The sequence below is a fragment of the Nerophis lumbriciformis genome, linkage group LG15, assembly GCF_033978685.3.
Source record: "Nerophis lumbriciformis linkage group LG15, RoL_Nlum_v2.1, whole genome shotgun sequence".
NCBI lineage: Eukaryota > Metazoa > Chordata > Actinopteri > Syngnathiformes > Syngnathidae > Nerophis > Nerophis lumbriciformis.
The window spans coordinates 38,378,255-38,393,191 of NC_084562.2; the positions used below are offsets into that span (position 1 = coordinate 38,378,255).

General features: G+C 46.3%; 1 protein-coding gene across 3 annotated transcripts in view; it reads right to left on the reverse strand.

Moving 5' to 3' along the window:
• The window catches only part of LOC133616101 (SH3 and multiple ankyrin repeat domains protein 2-like), a 471,816-nt gene that overhangs the window by 263,357 nt on the left and 193,522 nt on the right, over positions 1–14,937 (reverse strand). The window lies entirely within an intron of this gene.

The following is a 14,937-nucleotide window of genomic DNA, read 5'->3' on the forward strand; positions in this document are numbered from 1 at the left end:
GCAGAAGTGATTCCTATTCACAAGGCTGGTGATAAACAGGAATTCACGCATTACAGACCCATTTCCATCCTGTCACAGTTTTCCAAGATATTGGAGAAGATATTCCTTAAACGACTATTCAATATATAGAAAATAAAAATATTATTTGTGAACAGCAGTATGGTTTTAGATCCAATAGGACCACCACTTTAGCATTAGTGGACCTTGTAGAAAAAATATCAAATGCCATACGCAATAAACAATATCCTGATGGTGTGTTCCTAGATCTCACCAAAGCTTTTGATACAGTTAATCATTAATTGCTACTCCAAAAATTGTACAGATATGGGATTAAAGGAGTGGCCTGTTCTTGGCTCTCATCTGAAGAACCGATCCCAGTATGTCCACATCAATGGCACTGATTCCCAGCTGCTGACAGTGACCCGTGGGCGTCCACAGGGGTCAGTGTTGGGCCTTTTTTTGTTCTTTATGTAACGATCTTTGTTTAGTTTCAAAAACATTAAATGTGATTTTATTCGCTGATGACACCAAAATACTTAGTTGTGGTAACAATCTAGGAACGTTAACAGATACAATAAAAAAACAAACAATTATTGTTAAAGAAGTGGTTTGATACAAATAGGTTAATTTTCGATTTAAACAAAACTATATAGAATAGTGTTTGAAAATTGTGCCAATAATGTCCATCCATCCATTCTTCCATCTTCTTCCGCTTATCCGAGGTCGGGTCGCGGGGGCAGCAGCCTAAGCAGGGAAGCCCACACTTTCCTTTCCCCAGCCACTTCATCCAGCTCTTCCCGGGGGATCCCGAGGCGTTCCCAGGCCAGCCGGGAGACATAGTCTTCCCAACTTGTCCTGGGTCTTCCCCGTGGCCTCCTACCGGTTGGACGTGCTCTAAACACCTCCCTAGGGAGGCGTTCGGGTGGCATCCTAACCAGATGCCCGAACCACCTCATCTGGCTCCTCTCGATGTGGAGGAGCAGCGGCTTTACTTTGAGCTCCCCCCGGATGGCAGAGCTTCTCACCCTATCTCTAAGGGAGAGCCCCGCCACCTGGCGGAGGAAACTCATTTTGGCCGCTTGTACCCGTGATCTTGTCCTTTCGGTCATATCCCAAAGCTCATGACTATAGGTGAGGATGGGAACTTTGCCTTCCGGCTCAGCTCCTTCTTCACCACAACGGATCGATACAGCGTCCGCATTACTGAAGACGCCGCACCGATCCGCCTGTCGATCTCACGATCCACTCTTCCCCCACTCGTGAACAAGACTCCTAGGTACTTGAACTCCTCCACTTAGGGCAGGGTCTCCTCCCCAACCCGGAGAAGGCACTCCACCCTTTTCCGGGCGAGAACCATGTACTCGGACTTGGAGGTGCTGATTCTCATCCCAGTCGCTTCACACTCGGCTGCAAACCGATCCAGTGAGAGCAGAGACCTAATCCTGCAGCCACCAAACCGGATACCCTCAACGCCTTGACTGCGCCTAGAAATTCTGTCCATAAAAAGTTATGAACAGAATCGGTGACAAAGAGCAGCCTTGGCGGAGTCCAACCCTCACTGGAAACGTGTCCGACTTACTGCCGGCAATGCGGACCAAGCTCTGACACTGATCGTACAAGGAGCGGACCGCCACAATCAGACAGTCCGATACCCCATACTCTCTGAGCACTCTCCACAGGACTTCCCGAGGGACACGGTCGAATGCCTTCTCCAAGTCCACAAAGCACATGTAGACTGGTTGGGCAAACTCCCATGCACCCTCAAGGACCCTGCCGACAGTATAGAGCTGGTCCACAGTTCCACGACCAGGACGAAAACCACGCTGTCCCTCCTGAATCCGAGGTTCGACTCTCCGGCGTAGCCTCCTCTCCAGTACACCTGAATATACCTTACCGGGAAGGCTGAGGAGTGCGATCCCACGATAGTTGGAACACACCCTCCATTTCCCCTTCTTAAAGAGAGGAGGAACCACCACCCCGGTCTGCCAATCCAGAGGTACCGCCCCCGATGTCCACGCGATGTTGCAGAGTCTTGTCAACCAAGACAGCCCCACAGCATCCAGAGCCTTAAGGAACTCCGGCTGGAGCTCATCCATCCGGGGCCTTGCCACCGAGGAGCTTTTTAACTACCTTGGCAACCTCAGCCCCAGAAATAGGAGATCCCACCACAGATTCCCCAGGCACTGCTTCCTCAGCATCAAGGGTTGGAGTCTTGTCAACCAAGACAGCCCCACAGCATCCAGAGCCTTAAGGGCGGATGTTAAAGAAGTGGTTTGATACAAATAGGTTAATTTTCAATTTAAACAAAACTAAATAGAATAGTGTTTGAAAATCGTGCCAATAATGTATGCAGAAAATTTAAATTAAATGATACTCAGATAAAAAAAGTGAATGCAATAACATTTCTTGGAGTACTTTTACAAAATAAGCTCAGTTAGAAGCCCCATATCAACTATAACTGGTACGTCTTGGGGGGCGCATTGCTGCGCTGGTAGCGTTCCTTCCAATACAGACGACAAGCAGGTGCGGCGTGCAGGTAAGATTTAAGGTTTTAATTATTTTAAGGCAGGATCAAAGATACAAACTGAGGATAAGAGCAAGCATGGAGCCAAAGAAAACACAAAATGTCACCAAGGGTGAAAAAACAAGGAATGCTAGTGCGTACAAACTTACTACAGCGAGGAGAAAAAACAGGAGAACATAAACGTTGCCTAAAGAAAACATTGACCCAGCAACTACTGCTGGGTGACAGGAAACTATAAAGGGGAGTGATTAACCAAAACACCTGGTGGGAACACTAATTGCAAAACTAAGACAGGTGAGGAGAATCAGTGCCCATGGAAACCAACAGTAAACAGGGAAAGAGTGTACACCCAGGAAACAGACTAAAACAGAAACATAACCAACATAAATCATGTCATGATCCGGGTAACGGATCATGACAATAACAAGGCAAAGCTATGTACATCTCTTGCAATAATATCTAAAGTCACAGAACTGCTAAATGAAAAAAAAACTATCTTTTGTATACTGTTGCCTGGTTCTCCCTTACATTACCTATGTCCTTAAAGTATGGGGTAACAATTATAAAATCAATCTTAATCCAATTAGTATCATTCAAAAAGAGTGATCCGCATTGTGAATACATTGGTTTACAGGGCACATACAAATGAGCTTTTCATTAAATAAAAGGCACTAAAATTGAAGGATTTTAAGACAGCACATTTTATGTATAACATAAACAAGCGGTAGAAAATGGATGGATGGATGGATAAACAATAACCTACTCAGTGGCCTACTGGTTAGAGTGTCCGCCCTGAGATCGGTAGGTTGTGAGTTCAAACCCCAGTTCATACCAAAGACAAAGACCTCCCTGCTTGGCACTCAGCATCGAGGGTTGGAATTGAGGGTTAAATCACCAAAAATGTTTCCTGCTGCCCACTGCTCCCCTCACCTCCCAGGGGGTGAACAAGGGGATGGGTCAAATGCAGAGGACACATTTCACCATACCTAGTGTGTGTGTGACAATCATTGGTACTTTAACTTTAACTTAACTTAACAAGTTACCAGTGTACATACCGGGATTATTTCAAAAACGAGTGTCACACGCTAGAGATGCGCGGATAGGCAAATATTTCATCCGCAACCGCATCAGAAAGTCGTCAACCATCCGCCATCCACCCGATGTAACGTTTGAATAGAACTGCATCCGCCCGCCATCCGCCCGCACCCGCCCGTTATATCTAATGTAGACGATGCAAGGCATTAGTGAGGCACCTGCCAACTACTCCGGTTTTCCCGTAATTCGTACGGTTTTCATCAACCTATTCCGGGTTACGGGTGCAGTGATAAAAAATACGGTTTTTCATTAATTTAAAAAAAAAAAGGGTGAAAACTACACGAATTGCACCTTGTGCAGACAAGATTTTTCGATCGGACACGGAGGAATTAGCGATGTAAAAGACCACGTTGGGACAAAAAAACACAAGTCTAATGCCGTTGCTAGCGATACAAGTGGAAAACTTTCAACGTTTTTCGTCGCCCAAACAGATTCTTTGGATGTGATAAATGCCGAAGTTTTATTTACGGAGGCAATAATTGAGCATGGACTTCCAATCGCACTGGCTGATCACATGGGACAGTTACATGTTTGTAATGCAACCTTTAAAAATCATTACGCGGTGATCGCGGTCCCAAAAATAAACTTTTCTTGCATGATAATGTCCAGAAAAATTTGCTTTATATTACTATAGAGTCCTTTTAACGAATGAGTTTGATGGTTTATCACAAACCTTAAATGAAAGAAGTCCTTTGTTCGCACCATGCACCATGTTCGATGTCCCGGTTTTATGACTGTCGTAGACGTACACAGCGTCGCAGCTCTTGCAACTCACGTAGCCAGCATTGCTGTCATCCTGATTTACAACCTCATAAAAACGAGTCCACGCTGAACTTTTCTGGCCTTTTTTTCCCCTGGTCTTTAGTATTCCCTTTTTTAGTTTGTCGCGTACCACGTTTGCTGCCGGTGTTGACATTTTTTTTTCTTCTTCTGATGTGGCGTGCTGCAGGTGCCTGTGGCTGCTGCAGGTGCCTGATGATAAATAATTGCCTGTTTCAAAGAGTGCTGCTCGTTTTTCGTATGTGGCTAACAACATTTAACTATGTATATATATTTCCGAATTGGTTTAACTGCCACCCGCAAAAAAAAAAAAATAAAATAAAAAATATCTCATTAATCCGCCCGACCCGACCCGCGGCGCGGATAAAATCTTATTTATTTAAATTTCATCCGCCCGATCCGCGGATAATCCGCCGAATCCGCGGTTGTGTCCGCAAACCGCGCATCTCTATCACACGCTATTGTGACACCAATTTCCCTCCACTTGTGTGTTACCTTTACCACCATTACCATTTAGGTGTTCAGTTGTTGGAGTAGATAATATTTTTTTCCTTTGTGTCTTGTTTTTTTTTTGTTACCGCCCCTTTGTTTTCTGTTATGGACCTAACCACTCCCTGCTTAATTGCTGCAGGTGTGCGTAGTTGACAGGACAGTTTTCAATCCCACCTGTGCGGGTGGGAAGGCACTGGCTGATTACTCCCCATCAACACTTCAAATTAATGGTTGGGATTCTTCTCCTTGATTTCAGTTTCTGTAAAACCTTTTGCTTTCCTCCCCTGTATAATCTTCCTCCACTAGCCACTCTGTTCTTGTTCATCATATTTTACCTGTTGCATATCCTCTACTTATCTACATCATCTTATAATTTTATAGCCTCTCAAAGACTTAAAGGGCTGAATGATGCGTTTTGGTATCTTTTAGTATTTTTTAATGACATTCGTTTTTTTCACATAAAATATATATTCATAAAATATTTCTCAAATGAAAAATACTTCAAGTATGCATTTTTTAAATTTGAGTGGAGTAAATGCAGCCACCCATGAACCGTCAGCAGTAAAAAAAAAAAAGAAGAAAAAAAGTGGTGTCAATGTAGATGCACTGCACGACTGCTTCTAAAATGCCCATGAAAAGGGTCGATGTCCCCTGCTTGTTTGAAAACATTGCAAAACTCCACAGGTAGGAGCATGATAACATGAATGTGCAGTAAATGAGTGTCTCTGTGGTGATTCACTGTTTAGTACACTCAAAATCCTTATTTGAATAAGGCTGTCAGCACCACTTTTCAATTGCTCACGCACTCTTAGTAGATTGCACGCAACACACCCAACACAATTTTTTTGTTTGCAGACGCTGATTACCGCCTGGTGTTTGGACCTGAGTAAATCAGGCCCTTAGAGTCTAATATACTAAGGGCCTGATTTACTGAATGTTTGCGTGGACTAAAACCTGTGCAAACTTGATAGCACATGCAAAGCTGATCGACTAAACGTGTGCAAAATGGATTGGGTTGTTAAGTGAGCAGAAAAAAGGGTGGCAATCCAATTTGTGTCTGATTCTTCATTAATAATGAGAACATATGCTGATCACCAACACACCCACAATACTGGGAGGAGAAAATGACGGACTAAGTGGCGTGGCTTTCCGAAGAAATTTCACATTTACGATCTTATAGTTTCAAAAAAGACTTTGAGTTTGGAGAGATGGCGTGTAATCTGAAGTGAAGACAGAGAGGAGGACAGAGAGGAGGCTAGCAAGAGGCTAGTGGGCAGGAGCGGCGAAGGGACCCTGCGGAAGACGGCGGCGGCGAGGGAGAGGCCCGGCTAGCAGCTTGCAGCAACGGGACCACCTCGCGACGGCGGGACCGGCAGGTGACGGCGGCGGCGAGTGACGGCAGCGGGGAAGCGAGGGAGAGGCCCAGCTAGTATCAAGCAGCAGCGGGACCACCATTGCGGCGGTGAGACCGGCAGCTTTTTCGCGGCGGCGAGTGACGGCAGCAGGGCGGCGAGGGAGAGGCCTGGCTAGCGGCTAGCGGCTACGGACCACCTCGCAGCGACGAGACCGACAGGTGACAGCGGCGAGGCCCAAAAGAGGAGAGAGGCTAGCGGGAGGCTTGCCAGGCCGGACGGTACCCCATCGGAAGATCTGTGTCTTGGGCGTCAGACGACATTCACCAGGACCAGGGACAGCCTAGGCCGGAGGCGGTAAACACCCGCAGCAGCCAGGATCAACATGGGACCAAAGAAAGTGCTCTCTCCTGATGAAGGTGAGGAAATAAGGAGATCGCTTGAATTTTTAACAGCAGAGGTATCAGCTATCAAGCAGTACCAACAGACAATTATGCAGCTGGTAAAAATTCTACGCATCGAGAATGACGCAAAAGACCTACAAGTAGAACAATTAACGGACCGAGTGGACGAGCTCGAACAGTACACAAGAATAAACAACGTTATTCTGACCGGGCTTAATATAAAGCCCCGTTCATATGCTCGGGCGGTGACCGCCAATGGTGGAGAGGAGCCCGGGAATTTGGACATCTCCACAGAGAGGCAAGTTGCAACGTTCATGGAGTCCAAGGGTATACTCATGGACATGGCAAATGTAGAAGCTTGCCACCACCTGGGGCGGTATAGCTCGGTTGGTAGAGCGGCCGTGCCAGCAACTTGAGGGTTACACGTTCGATCCCCGCTTCCGCCATCCTAGTCACTGCTGTTGTGTCCTTGAGCAAGACACTTTACCCACCTGCTCCCAGTGCCACCCACACTGGTTTAAATGTAACTTAGATATTGGGTTTCACTATGTAAAGTGCTTTGAGTCACTAGAGAAAAGCGCTATATAAATATAATTCACTTCACTTCACAATTCACTTCACCCACTCCATAAGAAGAAGGATGGATCGGCACCAGTAATAATAATGAGGTTCGTCAATACGAAATATAAAACTGCATTACTAAAACAAGGGAGGAAGCTAAAAGGAACAGACGTGTACATAAATGAACATTTAACAAAGAAAAACGCAGACATAGCCAGAAAAGCACGTAGCCTAAGAAAACAAGGCAAAATACAACAAACATGGACAGCAAACTGCAAAATATTTATTAAACTAAATGGAACACCAGAGGAAGAACGAGTAATAGTCATGAGGCAAATAGCAGAGCTGGATAAATATCAATAACGATAGAAAAATTAAACACAACCATGACACAAACAAGCAATAATCAATCAGACAGAGAATGTATAACCTTTTCCAGCATTGATCATAATAGCACGGAATTGGAGAGTGTTATAGATCCAGACACATTTTTTTCTCACATTGACAATAATTGTTTATATTATACAGAAGTTCAGTACAACACCAACATTAATTCCAATAACAAACTGTCAATTATTCATATTAACTGCAGAAGCTTGTATGCCAATTTTAACAATATGAAGCACGGTGGAAGAGGGTTTAGTGCGTCTGCCTCACAATACGAAGGTGCTGAGAAGTCTGGGGTTCAATCTCAGGCTCGGGATCTTTCTGTATGGAGTTTGCATGTTCTCCCCGTGACTGCGTGGGTTCCCTCCGGGTACTCCGGCTTCCTCCCACCTCCAAAGACATGCACCTGGGGATAGGTTGATTGGCAACACTAAAATTGGCCCTAGAATGTGAGTGTGAATGTTGTCTGTCTATCTGTGTTGGCCCTGCAATGAGGTGGCGACTTGTCTAGGGTGTACCCCGCCTTCCGCCCGATTGTAGCTGAGATAGGCTCCAGCGCCCCCCGCGACCCCGAAGGGAATAAGCGGTAGAAAATGGATGGATGGATGGATGGAAATCATTTTTGGAACAATTTAAAGAACTCTTCAAAATTATCGCTGTATCAGAGACATGGATGGATACAAAAAAAGGAATGGACTTCGGACGAGAAGGATATGAACTCAATTATATTAATAGAGTAAATAAGAATGGAGGCGGAGTTACTGTGTATGTGATGAAGGACTTCCATTACAAGGCGGTAAAAAAACATGTCACTGGCTATTGACAATGTTTTAGAGTGCATAACCATTGAGATATGTCATGAAAGAAGCAGAAATGTATTGATCATTTGTAAATACAGGGCACCCAACTCAAGTATTGAAGGATTTGAAGACTGGATTAAGGGAACTTTCAATGGAATCAGTCAAAAAGTATGTTTTTATGTGGAGACCTTAAGGGTGTAACAGTACACAAAAACTTTGGTTCGGTACGTATCGGTTTAGAGGTCACAGTTCGGTTCATTTTCGGAACAGTAAGAAAACAACAAAATAAACATTTTTGGGTTAATTATTTACCAAATTTGCAAAATCTTCCACCAAAAATATTTTTCTTAATGAATATTTGATGTGAAGTAATCGGAACCTTGGATAAGTCAATAATTCATAACAACATTGATTTTGATTCAATATTATGTTTTGAGCAAAGACAGTTTGAAAGAAAAAAAAACAGCTTTGTTTTATTAGTCAACATTGCAACTTTTTCTAAATTACATTATACCTGGCGAATGACAGGAGAGGAGGGGCGGGACAAGGAGAGAGAGGGAAAACACAAAGGGACGAAGATGGCGGCGTCCGTCCTCGTTAGGGGGGGAAAAAAGTTTTTTACTCAAGTATATGACTAACCGTCGTCAACGTGGGAGTCTCGTCACGTCAGAGAAGGACGACGCCAGCCTGTTGACTGCTGCAGTACGGACATGTTTGTGGCTAACTTTATATTCTGTAAAAAAAAATGCTATTTTATTTAAAATAGAATAGCAATTTCGGCAGAATATGTTATGGTAGTTAAGTAAAGTTTATTTGCTGTGTATTTTTCTTGATGCGATGCTCGGAACTGGTAAGTCACGTTTTTTATGTCTCATCTCCTTTTATTTTTTGATAAACTTTTTGGTTGTCGCTCTTAAAGTATTCTATAAGAATGCACACTGTCTTGTGACTTGTTGATAAGCATGCGGGTTAAATTCCGAGATTAGGGGTGTTAAATTGTTGTAAAAAACAGACTTTTATATGCTAAATGCTGCCGGTAGCACTAAGCTAACCACGTGGATTAGCTTAATAGTAGCTAGCGGCAGTTATTACTCGTGAGTTTGCGCATGGGCCAAAAACTCCGCTGCTGTGTGGCACTGTGGTATTAATATGAGTGTGTTGTGGCGGGCACTAGGACCATGCTCACACTCAGCAGAATGGGTGTGGTTTGTGTGTCTTCTTGGGCACACTATAAAAGTGCATATTTTGTATTATTGTACTTTCTCATGTTGGCAGTCTTACAATAAAGACCTGAGAGAAACAACGCTGTGTTTCTTGCATTTGCCACATTGGTGACCCCGACAATGTTTCACGCAGAAGAGGAAGCAGTGTCTTCATCGGCCATGTCGCCCCAACTCCAGCAACCTGCATTACCCGCGGGGACAAAGCTTCCGGAGTTCTGGCAGAGCGACCCGGCATCATGGTTCTAGCACATCGAGGCACTTTTCCACCTGCGAGGAATCGCCGGCGACGACTCCCGGTATTACTTGGTCGTAACAGCCCTCGACCAGGCGACCACTTGCCGCGCAATGCAGCTGTTGCGAACGCCTCCACAGCGCGACAAGTACGCTGCACTAAAGAATCTTCTACTTCGGAGATTTACTCTAACTGACGCTGAGAGAGCAGATAGACTTCTTTCCCTGCCGGGTTTGGGCGATAGCACCGCCGTGGATTTAATGGACAGTATGCTGTCGCTGCTGGGCTCCGAGGAGGGCGGGTTCATTTTCCCGCATCTTTTCTTGCGGCAGCTACCACCTGCGGCCCGTGCGGTGCTAGCTAACTCCACTTCTTTGGCCTCCGGCGATTACCGGGGCTTGGCTGAAGAAGCTGACCGGGTGCTTCTGGCTTCCAGACGGTTTGCCATGCAGAGCGTAGAAGCGCCTCCCCTGCAGACGATGGAGAACGCGGACCCAGCGGTAGTGACGGGAGTCGCTACCCGGAAAAGGCGCGAAGCGAGCCAGTGCTTCTTCCATCAACGATTTGGCGCCAAAGCGCGACGGTGTGTTCCTCCATGCTCCTTCACGGCCCCGGGAAACTCCAACGCCGGCGTTCAGTAGCGGCTGTGGGCGCCGGCGAAGCAAGCGAGCTGCTCTTCATCGCCGACTCATCGTCAAGGAGACGTTTCCTGGTGGACTCCGGTTCGCAAGTCAGCCCGTTACCTGCCACGGACGCGGACAAGGCGACAGGTGGATGTGGGCCGCTGCTGAATGCCGCCAACGGCTCGTCAATCGACACTTTTGGCTCCAGGTTGGTGACTGTGTGCTTCCATGGACGCAAATTCCAGTGGGATTTTGTCATCGCCGCCATCACGGTCCCCATTATTGGTGCGGATTTTCTGTGTGCTAATGGACTGCTTGTTGATATTGCTAACCGCCGATTGATTGATGCTGTGTCTTTTTCAACTTTTACATGTCAGGCGGGGGGACTTGGACCGTTAACACACGCTAATTATTTGGTATCTGGTGACGTTTTTCAGCGTTTGCTGGCGGATTTTCCGTCATTAATCACTCCCGCTTTTTCTACCGCGGACACTAAACACGGTGTTGAACATTTCATTCCCACGGTGGGCCCGCCAGTTTTTGCGCGCGCGCGCCGTCTTGACACGGCTAAATCGACCATTGCTAAAGAGGAGTTTGCTACTATGGAGCGTTTAGGCATAGTTAGGCGTTCTAATAGCCCGTGGGCCTCGCCTTTGCACATGGTGCCTAAGTCAGACAGTTCCTGGCGGCCGTGTGGGGATTTTCGCCGCCTTAACAACATCACAACGCACGACCGCTACCCTATTCCGCACATCCAGGACTTTTTGGCGCGCCTGGCTGGCGCCGCCATTTTCTCGAAGGTAGACTTAGTTCGTGGTTATCACCAGGTGCCGGTGCATGCTGAGGACGTGCCCAAGACCGCAGTAATAACCCCGTTTGGGCTTTTTGAGTTCCTGCGTATGCCTTTTGGCCTGAAGGGGGCAGCACAAACATTTCAGAGATTAATGGCCTCAATTTTGTGTTTGTTTATCTCGACGACATTTTGGTGGCGAGTCCTTCAGCCGAGGAGCACCAGGCACACCTAACACAAGTGTTCACGCGTCTAGACGAGCACGGCCTGATCGTCAATCCTTCTAAATGTCAGTTTGGGCTGTCAGAGATCGATTTTTTAGGTCACCGTATTTCGTCACTGGGTGCGATCCCTTTGCCTTCGAAAGTGCAAGTGGTGGCAGGTTTTCCTCGCCCCTACACTGTCAAAGCTCTGCAGGAATTTTTGGGCATGATTAATTTTTATAATCGATTCCTTCCTCCACCTCCTGCAGCCTCTTTATGGTGCCTTACGGAACAAAAAGGCCAGCGATTCCATCGAATGGACTCCTCAGCGAGTCCAAGCTTTTCATAGGGCTAAATCCGCGCTCGCAGAGGCTGCTCTCCTCGCCCACCCTGTTTCCGCGGCACCCGTGGCTTTGACAACAGACGCGTCTGATGTCGCCGTGGGTGCTGTGGTTGAGCAGCGGGTGGCGAATGTATGGCAGCCCCTTGCGTTCTTCAGTCGTAAACTGCGAGATAACGAGCGGAAGTATAGTGTATTTGACCGAGAGTTGTTGGCACTGTATCTTGCAACACGCCATTTTCGTTTTCTGTTGGAAGGTCGGTCCTTCACGGCTTTTGTTGACCACAAACCCCTGACGTTTGCCATGTCAAAGGTCACAGAGCCTTGGTCAGCCCGTCAGCAGCGTCACTTGTCGGCCATCTCCGAGTTCACTACGGACATTCAGCATGTGGCCGGTAAGGCCAACCCTGTGGCTGACTGTCTCTCACGCGTACTCGTGTGTCCCGTGCAGCTCGGTTTAGATTTTTCGGGAATGGCCGCTGACCAGCCCGACGACCCCGACATCCGTGCACTAAAAACTGAAGGTACGGCGCTTGTGCTCGAGGAGGTGGGGGTTCAGGATGGCAGTCACGCCCTCCTCTGCGATGTTTCCATTGGCCGCCCTCGGCCGGTTGTCCCAGTAGACTGGCGCCGCCGGGTTTTTGACGCAATACACTCCCTGTCGCACCCTGGCGTTCGGGCTTCCGTCAAGTTGGTTGGTGCCAAGTTTGTTTGGCCTGGCCTTAGGAAGGATGTTAGGCAGTGGGCAGCCGCATGCGTGGCATGTCAGCGCGCCAAGGTCCACCAGCACACTAAGACGGCCCTCGAACCATTTCCGATTCCGGTCAGGCGGTTTGACCACGTGCACGTGGACTTAGTTGGCCCCCTCCCTTCGTCGCAAGGTTATACGCACTTGCTCACGATGGTAGATCGTACTACCAGATGGCCAGAAGCAGTTTCTCTTTCCTCCACTGCCTCTATAGACGTTGCTCGCGCGTTTCTGTCAGCTTGGGTTGCGCGTTTTGGCACGCCGTCCGATATCACCTCGGACAGGGGATCCCAGTTTGTGTCGGAGCTTTGGTCAGCGTTGGCGCAGTCCTTGGGTGTGCAGGTGCACCGTACTACAGCCTACCATCCCCAAGCTAACGGCTTATGTGAACGTTTTCACCGGTCGCTTAAGGCAGCATTGCGTGCGGCGCTCGTTGATAGCAATTGGGTTGACCGCTTACCTTGGGTTATGCTCGGGTTGCGCTCAGCCCCTAAAGAGGATCTCGCAGCGGCCCCCGCTGAATTAGTGTTCGGTCAGCCACTTCGTGTCCCAGGGGAATTTTTACCTGAGGGTTGCACCCCGCGACCTTTTCCCTTTTTGTCGAGGGGGTCCTTGGCTCCTGGCCCGGTCCACCACTGTTTCCCTAAGTCGTTTGTGCCGTCAGAGCTTAAGTCTGCCCGTTTTGTCTTTGTACGTCATGACGCTCACCGTTCACCCCTCCAACCCCCTTACGATGGCCCATTTAGGGTGCTGGAACGCGGTCCTAAAAACTTTGTGCTGGATATGGGCGGGCGCAGGGAATGCGTTTCTCTGGACAGGCTTAAACCGGCGCATTGTGTTGCAGGTGAAGAAATACTGCCGGGCCAAGTCCCCCGCCGAGGTCGCCCTCCAAGATCTGTTAGGGTTGAATGTTCTTCGCCTCCACCGGGCCCTGATATCTCTTCTGCCCCACAAGGTACACCTGCTCCTCCGCAGGATGGACATTGTAGCCGTTACGGCAGGCGAGTGAGGCCCCCTGAGAGGTTTTAGTTTTCCCCATAACTTGCTGTCTGGGTGTTCGGGGGGGGGGCTGAGTGGCGGGCACTAGGACCATGCTCACACTCAGCAGAATGGGTGTGGTTTGTGTGTCTTCTTGGACACACTATAAAAGTGCATATTTTGTATTATTGTACTTTCTCATGTTGGCAGTCTTACAATAAAGACCTGAGAGAAACAACGCTGTGTTTCTTGCATTTGCCAGTGTATTATTTCTTTCTTTATTCTTTAGTGGAGAGAGATCCTGTTTACTGTGGAGTGTGTGACGCCCTGTTGTTTTTGTATCCATTCAAAAAAAAGGTATGTCTGTTATGAGTTTTTTGGCATAGTTAATTGTAGAAAAAAATATAAAATGAGTTGATGTGAGTGGGAAAAATTAGGTATATTGCTGCACATATTAAGGATCCTTTTTCTTAATATATATTTTTGTTATTTGCTGATGTATATATTTTATGTACTGTTTTTTATTTAATTAATTTATTAGAGACTATTTTATGCTTTATTTACTTTTTTTTAGTTATTATTATTTTATTTATTATTATTATATTATTATTATTATTATTATAAATAATTGAGTTGAGTGAGCACTGATGACGCTGGGAGCTGTGGAGAGAGATCTTGTTTACTGTGGACTGTGTGTGACGCCCTGTTTTTGTTTCCATTCAAAAAAAAGAAAAGGTGAATAAATCCTCCACGACTCAACTCCTGTGCATCACTATAAAAGACACAACGCAGAACAGTGACTGTTACATATATAATGTATAATGTAAAGTGTCTATCTGCAATCTTTATAATTAAAATGAATGAATTAGAAATTATTTGAATCACTGTTTACATCAGTTCAGACAACTAATGTATTTTGCACCTGTTCATAATTTCTTATGCGACTGTATGGAACTTGGTCCCATCTTCTATTTTGTGTGTTTTGCAGCATCATCTACTGCCTGGATTTTTGCCTACAACTGCTCCTGCTGCGTTCGCTTAATCAAGTAAGATACTTTCTGGTTTGTTAAAATGTAATGTTCCTTACACATTTTTCTAGCAGCTCTTGGCCTATTCAGGGGGCCGAATCAAGAAGTCCACCCACAATTTAATGTTGCCCTATATCTTGTCTAGTTTGTAGCAATGAAACAGACAACACCACCATTTAACAATGTATTTATTTAAATATAACATTAGAAACAATGATCAATGATAAACTTTACTGTATTTTCTTGTCTTTTAGCGCAAACATGAATAGAAAGACTGTGCCTGTCTCTATCAAACTTAAGACGAAGGACATGTGTAGACGTTCAAAAAAGGCTTCATCATTGTGGTATGCAAATTCATAAATTTCTTGTTTAAAAAT